Below are 16112 nucleotides of genomic sequence, written 5' to 3' on the forward strand. Positions count from 1 at the left end.
ACCTGCTGCTCCTTGGCAGGTAGCTCCATGCCCTCCTGGGTTTTAATTGCACCTTAGAACACACATGCATCAACACTACAATGAGCGGGTGGAGGGAGGTTTGGAGTCTTCTCCCACCCCCATTCTCTGCGGCCTGCTGGAGCGGGAGGGCTAGGTGGAGTTGGCCGTCCGACTGCGGTCTGGAGTGTGGGGCCTCCCTGCTGCTACGGAGTCGGGGTGGTCTACCTCTCCCCACCGCAGGGAAAAGGGTAACACCACCTGGGTCTGGGTGCAGTTCCCCCCTCCAGGGGCAAGGGTACCTAGACCCGGTTTGTAGAGTACGCTTGGGGAGTGTGATCGTGTGTACAGCGTCTCTTTATGTCTGTCTCTACGTTGGTTGAGTGTGGAGTGAGTGCATTTGAGAGCATGAGGGGGGGAATGGATGTTTGTGTCTGTGTGTGCCTGTATGTCTGTGTCTATATGTCAGGTTGGGTATCAGACGCCACCTCTCTGGGGACACCTCAGGCCCTCCAAGGTTTGGAGGCCTATCTCCACCTACCACCACTTCCCCTGCCGGTGGCGGACTCCCTCAGGTGTCGGTGCGTTGGTGGTTCTTTGTGTCTGGGGGTGGGCGTCCAGGTACACACCGGCTCACTCCTTGGCGGCCGCTTATCGGGGCCTGGAGCCTGGGGCTCGCTCGGGCCCCTTCGGGGGTGGGGTGCCCCCGGCCTCTTGGCCTGGGGCTCGGTCACTCAGGCACAGCTGGCGGCCGGCGGAGCTCACGGGCGCGTCACTGCAACTCCCCCTGGCTTCTGCTCCGCGACTGCTGAGTGAACCCTCATCTGGGACTCTCCTCAGCTCTTACTGGAACAGTGGCGCGGCTGCCCCTCTGTTGGTCTTCCATGGTTTCTTGTGTTCTGGGGGCCTCTGGATGTCTGGAGTTTTGATCTCCTCCATACCTGCTTCACACCCTGGAGGACGGGGCTGTGGCCCCCCCACACGCTCCCTAGCAGATCGTTACATGGAGAAACCTTTGGAATACAAGCGCGCTGATCCACACAGGTATGCACACGGGTGTTCACTGCTTGTAGACCCAAATTACACCTTTCTTGGCTGCTACTTCGAAGCACATCTGTCCTGCGTGCTGCACAACAACATTGAATATTTAGTATTTACTGCTGTTTACACTTAGCTAGATTAATGCGATGGTGTTGTGTTTAGTATGTTGCTTTGTTTTGGGGTTTTTTTTTGTTTTTTTGCTTGTTTTCTATTCTTCTCTCAACAGGTGATCCAGGAGATTTTTATTTTTTTTCTCCCCCCTTTCTCACTGTCCCTCTCCCCTTCTGTTTTTCCTTTCCTTCCTCTTTCTTTCTCCCTTTCCTATCTCTCACTCATGTCTGTCCCGTCTGTAACATCTGAAAATAAAATATAATAAATAATAAAAACAAAGATCGACCAAATGGACCAATACGGCAATGCCACGATGATCCATTTGGCAAAGTAAATCCATTGGGTATCCTTGTTGGTCTTCAGACAACAATTCTGATGGCTAAAGAACCAAATGGGACAGGCGAAAAAAAAAAAAGAAAAAGAAACATCCCTCATGCGTGTTTGTTGCTAGAAAAATGGGGAAGTTAGCGAGTTGTTGAAATAAGTGAGCTTGAAGATCAGTATTAGCTATGACCAACCTTATTGTTCAACTCTTAGTCTGTAGAAATCATCCTCCAGCCTTCTTAAATGGCATTCAAAATCATTCTTTGGATGTTGGCTGCCTTTAGTTCTGTTATCTCGCTTGATGATCCCACACTGCTATCGGGGAGGCCAATCCACAAATGATAATGTTCGATTGTGTGCTTTCTATCCAAGTATGTTTTCAGACTCTTAGAAGTGTATTTGGGATGCTGAAAAATAAAGCTAATTAGAGATGTTCCAGGTAGCTGACTGTTCAAGTGACTGTTCATATTCACCTCTCAGGTCCTGTGTGTATGTTTCTTATAGATATCATGTCAGATACCGTTCATTTAGTGTAGATAACTTTTGGGGCCTGCATGTCTTCTTTGTGTCTCCACTTGTCCAGTTTCCTCAAATTTAACCAAGATTTTGACTAATTGCTGTTTGGGGAATCGGTTTATTCATGCAAATTACTATTTTATGCCTGTCAAACTTTGTTAACTGTGACATTTTATGAGGATAAAACAATTAAACTTTGTTCTTTAAATTTGTTCTGTTATTGATAATGTTAATACCGGTTCTACCCTTGAGTTTGATGTGCATTTTTACTCTTGAAAAATTCATGGGTTAATGTTAAGTGCTTGGCAAACACAAGAAAATTATGAAAATAATTTAATAATTTGGCCAGTGTCCAAAGCAACGTTGAAAGGCTCAGGGAGCCTGTTTCTGCCGGAGGTTTCTTCCTGTTAAAAGTGAGTTTTTCCTACCCACTGTCGTCAAAGTGTGTGCACATAGAATGTCATGTGATTGTTAAGTTTTCTCTGTAAGTATTATTGTAGGGTCTACCTTACAATATAAAGCGTCTTGATGGCGACTGTTGTTGTGATTTGGCGCTGTATAAATCAAATAGAATTGAATTGAATTGAAAGTCCTTCATAAATCCTAAAAAACTATTGTTCACAAACACTTCAAAAAAAATTACAAAAAAGAATAAAATCCACTTTTTAGCAAAATATAACTGTGGGTCAAACTTTTCCTCAGGACTGGAGATATGCATGTGCAATGTTTATTTACACCACCCATAATATGCACATTGGAATGAAGTTAAATAACAAAAACAAAACAGACAGGTTATTTTATGGAGGAAAGCTACCAAGAAGGAATTAAAATAAAGTGTTACAAGGTTATCAAAAACAGCAACAAAAACTACAATTAAATGAAAAGAAAATGTCACACAATAAAAAGAAAGCAAATAAAAGTTGATGCGGGGGATATATAATAGAGAAGGCTATTAAAATGTGTACAAATGCAAGACAGAAAAGGCAATCAAAAGCACACACATACACACACATACACACACAAAATCCTGACTTCATCTGTGCCGCTGATGCAGGGATTTAGGTCTCTTTCACATTAATTGTCACTGGTTACAATAAATTTGTCACAATAAATCTGCTCTGGAGCCACAAGTGTTTCTATCTCGTATGCCTAACCAGCTATTGTTGCCAGGCAACAACAGCCATTTGCCGTTGTATGACATCTTGAGGTCATTTGCATTATTTATGTGGGCTTCTTGATTTCATTTACATAAAAGTAAGAATTCCATCCTAATATATGTATTTCAGCCATAAAGGCAAAAAATAAACTATAAAACTGCTAAACTTAAGCTTACTTGCACTCTAAAACACGTCCCCTTCAGGTTTTTTGAAGAGAAACATAAAAAGTTAAACATCATCCAGTTTGCTTTACATCCTTTCATGACTTCCTCGTTTAGACATCAAACATTTCTAAGGTGATAGTACTCTGAGTTGAACCAGATATTTTCCCTTCAGCTGTGAAGAGGAGAAAAAACTGGCAAGTGTTACGTACACACTCATATTGTAACAAGTAAATGTGTCCAAATATGATTTGTTTTATACAAAATATAAAATGAAAATGGTGAAAAAGAGGAAATATAGATTAATGTGACACACTGTGTTGGATTCAGAATCCCCAAAGATAACATGATTGACCAAGATATCACTGGAACTCATCTTTTTTCTCGCTGGAAAAAGGATGAGGTCATAGAGATCATTATAAGATAAGACTAAACCTGATAGTGTTCTAGTTATGCAGAAAGAAAATTACTATACAACAAGTGTCAGCAAAGACTGAATTAATTTAAATCGAAAAATACTTTAATTTTCCATAAAATAAATGTTACCATGATGCAATGAATAGACTTGGGCCCTGTGGCATATGGCTGTGGTGGTTGAGGTGTTCCTGGGTGCCAGGTGGCTCTTGGGAGCCCAGCATCCTGGAGCTTTGTCCTCAGCACATGCTGGGGTCGCCAGCCTTTAGTGGAGTCGGCTTTCCAGTGCCTCTCGTCTAACGGAGCTATTTTTCTTTGGTCATGGGGGCTGTGTCAGGGGCTTTCCTCTTCCGTCTGTAACGTGGTCATGCAGTTCTCATTGGGACATGTGGACAGGTCCACTTTACTCTTAGGGGGCTGCAAGGGGACATTGTTAATCCCGGCTTCACAATATACACACACGACACACAAAATTGTAAGTTAGTTTGTGTAATATACATTTGATTTTTCTCTCTCTGATGCCGTTAGCTTTTTGACTGTGTTTATTGCTCTCCTTTCTTCTTTCTTCTGCCCGCCTGTCGTCCTTGCCATTATTGAACAATACATACATTAATGTGAATAATGACAAAAAAATACAACGATTTTTTAAAAAAGTGAAACATGTATTTAAAGTTTTTAAAGTGTGTTTTAACCAAATTACTTTTTTTAAGCTTTAATGCATATGAATGATTATGTGAAGGTATAAAGTATAGAATTTACTGTATGCTGTTGCATGCCTGTCAGTATCGTACTTAACTAAAAGTGTCCCAGAGCATTTGGAGTAGTGTCTAGAGATGATTAATGATTGTTGACACAAACACAAACACTGGGAAGCACAGACAGAGTGAGACAGATGAGGCGATAGAAGCAGAGGGAGAAGCTCAAGTTAAATACCTCTGTATCAACATCACAGACGCTGTGGATAATAGGCCTCTTAAGGACCTTCTCTCTCACCAAAACTGCCTCCCTGGAGGTTTGCAAGAGTACAATTTGTAAGGGAGAAACACCGGTGAAGTGAAAAGGTAGACCAGTGGATAATGCTGTTAAGTCCACATTATTTGACAATCCTTTAGCTTTCACACTTTATATTCTCCTTATCTTGCCAGGAAAAACTGGCTAGCTTCTCCTTGTCACTTGGCTATGTGAAATCTAAGTAGCTGAAACTATGCTAAATTAAGAGAAAGTACACCAATGGAAACATATAGGTCCCCTGGCAGAAAACGGTGTGCAGGAATGGGGATAAAATCACCTTATTTTATCATATCCTCATTTTCTCTGTGTTAAGAATGTTTTTATGTTCAGGAAAATAACAGGAAAAAATTCCTCTTTAGGACTGTAATATCCCAGTTGTACACTGGAGGATTGTAAAACAATGTAAATAGCATATTTACTTATAAATACTACAAAGCTTATATATGCTGATGCAGTGTCTCCACTCTCATTACTATTCTTATAAAATGTATAGCTGTTTGCTGTCACTCTTGCTCTGGTTAACAGCTAAAAAGTATTCATTCATTCATAGTCCATCGGTAATGTAAAATTATGACAACCTAAGGAGCAAGAACAGTGAGATGATGTAATGGAAGCCAGTATTCCTTCCTCTCATTTGAAGAAAATAATGCAAACATGTCAGGGCAACAAGGTGGTTCCGTGGGAACTTTCCTCCTACAGGTTCTGCATGTCAGGTTAACTGGTAATTTCACGTATGTATGTTGGAGTGTGTGTGACTGTCATTTTGTGTTAGCCCTAGGGTAGACAGGGAACCTCTTCAGGGTCTACCCCACTTTTTCCCCTGTGGCGATCTAAGCTAGTAAAAAGTGACCATTCAGTCAAACTTGTCTTTTCTTGTTTGACAAAATGAGGAAATAGTTGCTGAAAAATGCACGCTATAGTAGCTCATTTTGGATTCTTTGTTAGTGTAGAAATACGGCAACATAAGCATTAATTCTTGACTATCTTATGCTTGAATATCTTGACTTGAGCAAAGAGCACAGGGGTATCACTAGGTTATTACAAAGGGACCGCCTAGAGACGTTTTACTGATTCAGATCTCCAATACTGCCAGCAGGCTCCACGGGGACCTATTGCATCCCAAGGTGAATTATTATGTTGTAACATGTTCCATCTGACAACTGCTGTTGTATCTGTACTTCCATTTTTCCATTAACTTTTAATTACCAAACCTGCTAAAGGGGATCCATTTAATTATCAATTTCTTGGGATTTCATTAGTTGTGAAACCCTTGAATAATAGCCCATCCCCTTCTATCATTACTTGTCAGGAACATAGCATGCATAATGACTAGTTAGTGAAGATTTGACAGGAGAGTGTTCTCTGAAAAATAATGACAAATGGGTTTGATAATTAAACTGTTTTGACTCTGTCATATGTCATGCTAAACATTTTAAAGAAAATTTAAACATGCATGTTGTCTCTGTGGCCTATTTGCTCAATATTGCTGTATTTGCCAATGTACTTCCAAAATAAAAGTGGTAAATATACCATATAATATCTAAATTGTTCAAAGGTAGGTGTAGACAAAGTGTAAAAAATACTTTACAAGGTTAGTTTGTAATCAGAATTTCACCAAATGAAACACCTGAAACAATGTAGCTGCCATCACCAGTGTGTGAATGTGTGTGTGAATGGGTGGATGACTGGATATGTAAAGCGCTTTGGGGTCCTTAGGGACTAGTAAAGCGCTATATAAATACAGGCCATTTACCATTTACCATATCAGATGACGCAGACGAGTAACTCGACAGTAAAGGAAGCAAAGTCAATGAGAAGGTTCCAGATCTTGTGTCATGGATTGTCAGTCAATAGCTGAGTAGTATTTCCAGATATGACAAGTATCAGTTGCCTTTCTGCCACGAACGTTTAGAGGAAAACTGACTTACAGTGTAAGTGTACCAGAACGGCACAAATCCGATATTTTCAAATCCGATATGGGTCACTTTCATATGTGGTACTGAATCCGATACATATGCGATGTTTTAGAAAGCGACTGCTGTGTGAATGGTCAGGTCGCATTAAATCCGTCTTTTATGTCACTGACATAAGACAGACGCCAATTATCAGCGCCGGAGAAGCACCCAATAAGACATCGCGAACGCTTCCTGGCCATCCAGCGTAGATGTTAGTGAAACTGTTGGGAAGACAACGTTGGAGAGACGTGAACATTTTATTTGTACTGTATAATCTGCAGATTCTGACAGAAATCTGCAACTATCCTTTGAAGCACCGCTCCTCTCTAAAACAGCAAGAGGGATAATTAATAGTCTGGAAGATGAGTGGATGGTGGGGTGGGTGCAGTTTTCTCTGTGGTGGGTTTGGGTGGACTGTCCCGGGCTCTGTGGGGCCGGGAGGCGCTGCTGCACTGGGCCCCGGTCTGGATGGGCCTGGGCCCTCTTTCCCTGGCGGGTCGCGGAGTGTGGGAGTGCCTACTGGGGTCAGCGGGGGAGCTGGCCCCAGGGAGGGGTTACCTGCCCCTCCCTTCCTTCCCTCCCCATCTCCAGCTGCCTCCCTCTTCCCGCTCCACCACAACCACCCACACATGCAGGACCTTGGAGTAGGGGTATGTCACCAGGGTGCAGAGGAGGCTACCCCCCCCCCCCCCCCCCCCCCTCTGTCCCCTTCCGGCTGCCTCTGCCTCAATTTTATCCCACAACTTAGACATTCACATTATTCACACTCTCATTACACATACATATAGGATCTTGGGGGTGGGCACAATCACGGAGTCCATATTACCATCAGGGTGTACACCTCACCCCTGGCGTCGTTGCCCACCTCTCAATTTTAAATACACGTAGACATTGAGGGCTATCAGGAGGGACCATGCGCTTACCTGCTGCTTCTTGGCAGGTAGCTCCATGCCCTCCTGGGTTTTAATTGCACCTTAGAACACACATGCATCAACACTACAATGAGCGGGTGGAGGGAGGTTTGGAGTCTTCTCCCACCCCCATTCTCTGCGGCCTGCTGGAGCGGGAGGGCTAGGAGGAGTTGGCCGTCCGACTGCGGTCTGGAGTGTGGGGCCTCCCTGCTGCTACGGAGTCGGGGCGGTCTGCCTCTCCCCACCGCAGGGAAAAGGGTAACACCACCTGGGTCTGGGTGCAGTTCCCCCCTCCAGGGGCAAGGGTACCTAGACCCGGTTTGTAGAGTACGCTTGGGGAGTGTGATCGTGTGTACAGCGTCTCTTTATGTCTGTCTCCACGTTGGTTGAGTGTGGAGTGAGTGCATATGAGAGCATGAGGGGGGGAATGGATGTTTGTGTCTGTGTGTGCCTGTATGTCTGTGTCTATATGTCAGGTTGGGTATCAGACATCACCTCTCTGGGGACACCTCAGGCCCTCCAAGGTTTGGAGGCCTATCTCCACCCCTCCACCACTTCCCCTGCCGGTGGCGGACTCCCTCAGGTGTCGGTGCGTTGGTGGTTCTTTGTGTCTGGGGGTGGGCGTCCAGGTACACACCGGCTCACTCCTTGGCAGCCGCTTATCGGGGCCTGGAACCTGGGGCTCGCTCGGGCCACTTCGGAGGTGGGGTGCCCCCGGCCTCTTGGCCTGGGGCTCGGTCACTCAGGCACAGCTGGCTGCCGGCGGAGCTCACGGGCGCGTCACTGCAACTCCCCCTGGCTTCTGCTCCGCGGCAGCTGAGTGAGCCCTCATCTGGGACTCTCCTCAGCTCTTTCTGGGACAGTGGCGCGGCTGCCCCTCTGTTGGTCTTCTATGGTCTCTTGTGTTCTGGGGGCCTCTGGATGTCTGGAGTTTTGATCTCCTCCATACCTGCTTCATACCCTGGAGGACGGGGCTGTGCCCCCCCCACACTCCCTAGCAGATCGTTACATGGAGAAACCTTTGGAATACAAGCACGCTGATCCACACAGGTATGCACACGGGTGTTCACTGCTCGTAGACTTAAATTACACCTTTCTTGGCTACTACTTCGAAGCACATCTGTCCTGCGTACTGCACAACAACATTGAATATTTAGTATTTACTGCTGTTTACACTTAGCTAGATTAATGCGATGGTGTTGTGTTTAGTATGTTGCTTTGTTTTTTTTTGTTTTTTTGCTTGTTTTCTATTCTTCTCTCAACAGGTGATCCAGGAGATTCTTATTTTTTTTCTCCCCCCTTTCTCACTGTCCCTCTCCCCTTCGGTTTTTCCTTTCCTTCCTCTTTCTTTCTCCCTTTCCTATCCCTCACTCATGTCTGTCCCATCTGTAACATCTGAAAATAAAATATAATAAATAATAAAAACAAAGATCGACCAAATGGACCAATACGGCAATGCCACGAAGATCCATTTGGCAAAGTAAATCCATTGGGTATCCTTGTTGGTCTTCAGACAACAATTCTGATGGCTAAAGAACCAAATGGGACAGGCAAAAAAAAAAAAAAAAAAAAAAGAGGGATAATTATTAGGTTATTTACATTATTATGTAAATAACATAATTACATTATTATGTAAATAACAAAATAACTTAAAGCAAAAATTGGGAAACGTAAAGTCCGAAGTCTTTATATTAAGGGCCATCAGTCAAACAATATTGTTTGCTCTGGGTCAAAACAGAGCGTGTTGTGCGTGACGTCTTCTTTTGCGCATGCGGGCCGCTTTGAGCGTTCACACTAGAGCGCGTTTGCGGTCGCATTTTATTTGTAGTGTGAACAAGCAGACAAAAAAATCGGATTTGATCAAAAAGTCGGAATTGAGCATTAAGACCTGCAGTGTGAACGTAGCCTTAGAGCCACAAAGTAATGGCAAGCTTTAAATGGAACAGACAGCCAAATGTTATTTAATTTTGGCAACTGAGCATATATGGCAAGCTACAGGTATGTTTCTATCTCACTGTTGAGTGAAATAAAATCTTAATATTACAACACAGCTTTGACCTGTTACAGTCCAGGGATGCACCTCATGCTTTGCAGGCCCTGCTGTTGCTAGATGTGATGTCCTCTTAAAGTTATTCCACCTGGTATTTATTGAGATATTTTCAAGAGATGGACACATTGACATTGCTATTAACCCATGCTAATAATCTAAGTAATGAGTAGTACTGGCTTTAGCATTGTTTTAACCATTTCAAGGGAAGCAAGGCTCATCTTTTAAAGTACTGTGTCATAATAAGCAGGTTTAGGATCAAAACAGAAAGCTACGAGGCAGATGTAAAGCAGAGAACTACCTTTTCTGTAGGCAAGGTCAATCCAAAGTACAAAGTCCACCATGTGAAAATAATAACAAAGGTCCAACTAGAGAAAAGTAAAGAGTCTTGCACACTAGTAACAGTGTGGAGGACAAAAAGACGATCAGCCTCTGCTTTGTCACTTAGTGTACAGCCACGCATTTGCGCAGAGGAACAGAAGTTCAATTCAATTCAATTCAATTCAATTCAATTCAATTGTATTTATATAGCGCCAAATCACAACATAAGTCGCCTCAAGGCGCTTCGCAGAGGAAAAACCCAACAATCATATGACCCCCTATGAGCAAGCACTTTGGCAACAGTGGGAAGGAAAAACTCCCTTTTAACAGGAAGAAACCTCCGGCAGAACCAGGCTCAGGGAGGGGCGGGGCCATCTGCTGCGACCGGTTGGGGTGAGAGAAGGAAGACAGGATAAAAGACATGCTGTGGAAGAGAGACAGAGGTTAATAACAGATATGATTCAATGCAGAGATGTCTGTTAATACATAGTGAGTGAGAAAGGTGACTGGAAAGGAAAAACTCAATGCATCATGGGAATCCCCCGGCAGCCTACGTCTATTGCAGCATAACTAAGGGACGATTCAGGGTCACCTGGTCCAGTCCTAACTATATGCTTTAGCAAAAAGGAAAGTTTTAAGCCTAAAAAGTAGAGATAGTGTCTGTCTCCCGAATCCAAACTGGAAGCTGGTTCCACAGAAGAGGGGCCTGAAAACTGAAGGCTCTCCCTCCCGTTCTACTTTTAAATACTCTAGGAACAACAAGTAGGCCTGCAGAGCAAGAGCGAAGTGCTCTAATAGGGTGATATGGTACTACAAGGTCATTAAGATAAGATGGCGCCTGATTATTTAAGTTTACTTACCTTTGGTAAGACAGAGCAGTTTGCTTGAGGTTTGTCTTCATAACATTATGAAATGAGCAGCAGGAGAAAGACAATTTAGCCCAAACCCAGTCTTGCACTTCTGAACAACAAGTGTCAAGTATTACGAACATGCGTGCTAATTCAGCCCTTTCCTCATTGCAGCAGCATGCAGCGTTCCACTTGATTCTCCAGCACAGACAGTCTGCAGCTGCTAAAGAGAGAGCTGGCAGTATAGAGAATCTTCATGACTGCTGCAGTTCTCCACACATCATACATTCCTTTGTCACCCTACCAAATCAAGCTGTAGTGCTAGAATGTTGTCTGCTGCTGTAATCATTGAAAATAGTAATATATGCATTTCAGATAGTAAATTAGTCTTGGAATAGCTTGGAATAGCTGTGCACATGTGATTTTCTCAGTCACCACCCACACTGTGATCTCCCCCCCACACAATCACCAGTTTCCAGATGTTTAAGACTATCACTTCTACTAATACTAAGAGACTTGACAGTTCACATTGATTTTTCTTCTCACTTCCATGCATATCCTTTCTAATTGTGACTCTCAGAAACATCATGTTAAAAAACACTTTTATTAGCTTCTTTCACAGCATTCTGTTTCCGATTAGTAAATACTGACTGACCACATCTGTAAGAAAACAAGAGAAGAAAATTATGCTAAATACCATGCACTGCATGCAAAGCCAAACCTGAAGCCTGCTCATATCTCTTGAGCCTAGTTTCCTCTCCTGAAGGTACCCTTATCCCCTTAAGGTGATGTTCTGTAGTTGTGACAAGGTAGTGTTATTGTTGGAGGTGATGCACCTCACCAAGGTTAAGTCAGATCTTATCAGAGCAGCAGTGTGAGAGGGATGCTGTTTTGCAGGTAGTTCTAGTGGAGCGAAGAGGGTAAGCAAAGGTTGGGTGATAATGTAGTGATGAGCTATACTCCAACTCGCTGACTCCCTGGGTTTTTTTCCCCTTACAAATACAGTATATCAAGTTGCTGTGTATAATGTTAAAGTAGGTCAGGGTGGCTCCGGTGTTGTTTAGCAGAGCATGACACTACAAATGTCAGGGTTAAAGGTTTCGTTCATAGTGTTTGCAGCAATAAAACTCTGAGGCAGTTTGGATAAAAGCACCCACAAATGTGATGTTTAATTTTCTGAATTATCTGTTGAATTTTTAATGCTGTTTTTAGACTTTACTGCTGTACTTTGCCTCTTTTTAGGGAGACAAATTCTCAATAATAGTGCACTTATATCTCCAATAATTTATCCAAACTCCAACACTGTTCTCAGCTAAAAATATTCCTGCTTGAAGCACACTGTGGTACGTCTACAGATCCACTATGCCATACCCCGGCTCAGTAGCATGCACTGAGGGGTTCTGCAATTGTGTTGTTGCTACTATCAATAACTAAACTTTCTAGAACTTTTAATCTGTCAACTTATTTCCTGGAACTAGGCATGGAAAAAGTGGGGTTGTGCATGCTGAGTACTCCGCTTGTATTTTCACAAATGTTTGTGACTGTGGAAGAGAGAGTGATACAGACATGTAACCTGGAGGGTATAACAGTCTTTTTTTTCACAATCCAGGACCGATACAGCATCCAACCACAGTGGGCACAAAATACACATTTACACTTGTTTGTGTAAAATGAATTCAAACAAGCCCACCCAAAACTGTCTAATCCAGGCCAAACTCTATAAATCTTCTGAACTGCTATTATGACAAGCCAATCTTGCCTTTACACGGATATCATCTTCTGTGGCCTTTTATTTTTATTTATTTATTTTTTTTCTGAGGGATGTTCACACCTTCGCCCACCTGAATGTCCTGTCAGGCTGCTGCTATAGATATCCACACAGAGCACAGTGAGGGGGAGAAAGCAGCAACTGAGAGAAAGTGAGAAAAAGCAAATGAGGTGGCGATACAGCAGAGAAGGAAGGAGAAAGCGCTTACACCGAGTGAAACGGTGAAAACACCAAACGGGGAACAATAATTCATCTGGTAGTGAGTTTATCGAGAGTGAGAGAATGCGCACGAAGTGAAAAGAGGGAATGATGATAGGGGAAGAGCAAGAGAATGAGCTCTCTACCTGTCAGCGCATCAAAGCTTCGTCGTGTCATATACTCACTCGCTCCCACACCCACTCACCTCAGTGCCTCAACTTAATGAGCCAAGAGCCTCTCAGTGGCTCCCGTATACAGCAGCACCCTCACACAGCCTGTGTTATAGACAATTTATCGCCCTGTACAGCAGCATTTCTATTTCTATTCTCTGTTATCACGACCTGCACTCTTCATACTGTCGTGTTACCTGCTCACTGACTTTCACCATGGGCAAAAGCAAAATCTTTACTTATACCACACCATAGGGCATTTGACAGGTCTCTTCCATCCATTGGTCCTTACCGCATTGTACAAAATATGAGGTTTCATAGCCAAATAGGACCTTAAATCCGAATTATTTTAAGATCAATGGACAAATACACAAAGCAATTTTAGTTATCTCTCTAACATACCTAAAAACATACCATTTTCCTAAACCTAACCTTGCTGTTTTTGAAAGGGGTTAGTTATTTGAGAAAATAAGCACAGAAAAAAGAGGAATATTTAATACTGATGTCATATCTACATATGATAATATCATCAAAATATGCAGTGCCAATAATTATCTGGTCAAAACTCCCACAAAGCAGGTGGCAGTAATGGAGAGAAAGAAGAAGAACAGCAGAAAATAGTTTGCTAGAAACTCCCGGAGTATTGTTACGTTGAGCAAAATCACAGGGGAGGAAATGAAAGACAAAAGCAAAGCACTTTACCTGCAGTTGAAGAAAGTGTGGTATAGCCTCTGTGGGTGTTTGTTGGTTTCTGATAAAATGCTGGAGTGCTGGGTGGCAGTCTAGAGTGCAAGAAGAGCTGATTAATAGTAACAGCAAAAGGAGTCAGTTCTCAACCTTCACCTCAATTGAGCTGCAGATTGTTCCACAGCAGAAAAAGTATGAAGCAGGTAGCTAGAAATGGCATTAAGTGTTCTTTTTGTACCCTTTTCCACAGTTATAGAAACTCATTGGTCTAAATAAGGAAGAAAGACACAATAAACAAAGTTAAAGATACATTTGACTGATTGCATTATTTATCCTATGTATGTTGTGATACTGTGAATTTTTTGGTCATAATCATAGTGTAGTGTTGCTTTCAGTCTGTTTGATATTTTTCATGAAAATTTGTTCTTTGACGTTTTGATTTTATCAGCTTACCAACACAGGAAGGCCCTGGTGCTGAACTCCTGGAGAGATGTTGGACTGTCTCCTTTTCCTTACTTGCTTCAGGTGGATGATGTGCCGATGGTGTATATACCTTATTTTCATATTGTTAACATATTTCAGTTATCTTAAAGTGAAAATGCTTAATGTATTACTTGCACTTAGTTAGGAAACCATGCATTTCTTCAGGAACACTGAAAATATTATACATCTTTTATCTCCAACATCTACAAGTGTGATCACACTGGCCGCCCAACAATGCAGCACTAAAAACCAGGAAATTTAGATATTTTACTTCTCTCCATCCTCAAGTTTTAGAAAATTTGAAACAAGAAGAATGAGAACATTGATTACTCTTTAAAGACTTCATAGGCAAGCCCTCACTGACACTGGAGAGCTTCTACATTTTAATGAGCCCTCACTCACCCTGAGAACCCCCAAGGTGGGCCCTCTTGCCTGTCCCTGTTGCCAGACTAAAGTCAAGAGGTGGTTACTTTTGCTGTCAGGGCTCCGAGTCTCTGAAAATACCTGTCGAGATCAGAGTTCAGTCTCATTCATCTTATAAATGTTTTACTAAAGTATGTTTAGTATATTTGCATATCCTGACTTTAGTGAATTACCTATTGGCCTCTGTTCTCTTCTTCAGATCATTTTTGTTTTTATTTTTTTAATTTAAATTCTTATTCAGTTGTCTCATGTTCCCTGGTTTTATTTTTTAGTTTGGACATACTTAATCTACTCCTTTATATTTACTATTTTCTTAAAGAAGACAAGTTCAGTCACATCAATTGCTATAGCAAGCAAAATAATGTGAACAAAGCAAAATATGTCTTATGTTCTCGCAGTCACTTCTCTGTTTCAACAAATCTAAATCTAATAGCATCTCTCTTGTGTTTGGGTAGCATGATTGTCACCCTGCTTTTTGCCCTTTAGAGAGCCATGAGGCTTATTCTGAGTCACTGTTCTCTGAAAAAAAAAGATAGTTCTACAAAGCACAAGCATGTTAAAGAGGACAAGAAACGCTACACATGTAAAGGCTAATTTACAACATTAAAGTTGACCTTGAAAAAAATGTTATGAAACCATATGAAATAATATATCATATGAAAGGGCATGGAGAGCGCTGTACAACACACCTTTTCTTTTTTAAATATGGTGCCCTACAACAGCGGTCCCCAACCTTTTTTGCGCCACAGACCGGTTTATGCCCGACAATATTTTCACGGACCGGCCTTTAAGGTGTCGCGGATAAATACAACAAAATAAAACTAGTACCGGTACCGAAAAAAAGAAGATTTATTCATAACACATAACACACGTGAAAAGACCCAGGAAAACCGAGTTAACGATAAAAACGATAACAAAATAACGCTGAACACCGATAAAAACCCTGAAAACCATACATTTCACACCTGAGCCTCAATTCTCGCGGCCTGGTACCAAACGACTCACGGACCGGTACCGGTCCAAGGCCCGGGGGTTGGGGACCGCTGCCCTACAACATCACAATAATGCCATAACAGGCTGACATCTGCACTTGCTCTTGTTGCTATTTTCATGTTGCAAAGTATAATTACAACTACTAATTTACAATGTAAATCACAACCACTCCTGTTTTAGTGAAAAAAAATTATCAACTATTTATGAATATATGTAGTGTGTTTGAAGTTGATGACACTCTATTTTAACCTGACGGAAATTTGAAGAAACCTAATCACCTGTATCTAGATTACTAGAGTAGAGGGTTCTGTTAAAGAGACCTGTGCCCTTGCAAACATTGCAGGAACTGCATGGATGACAAAGTCATGAAGGAAGTGACTGTAGTAAGTTTTATTCAGACATTTAAAGGGTCACTTTAAATTACTTTAAATGGTGATGAAAAGTGAACTGACGGTTGAGCTGTAAAGGAAAAGCCAGAGTCACCATGGGTTTGAAGGAAGGCTTGATTGTATAGTACCTCCATAGCGCTGAAGTGTTGCCTCTGGTGTGAATTGGGAGTTAGAGCTATTCTCCTCC

Source organism: Aulonocara stuartgranti, assembly GCF_965226115.1.
Source record: "Aulonocara stuartgranti genome assembly, chromosome: 15".
In the NCBI taxonomy this organism is placed as follows: Eukaryota; Metazoa; Chordata; class Actinopteri; order Cichliformes; family Cichlidae; genus Aulonocara; species Aulonocara stuartgranti.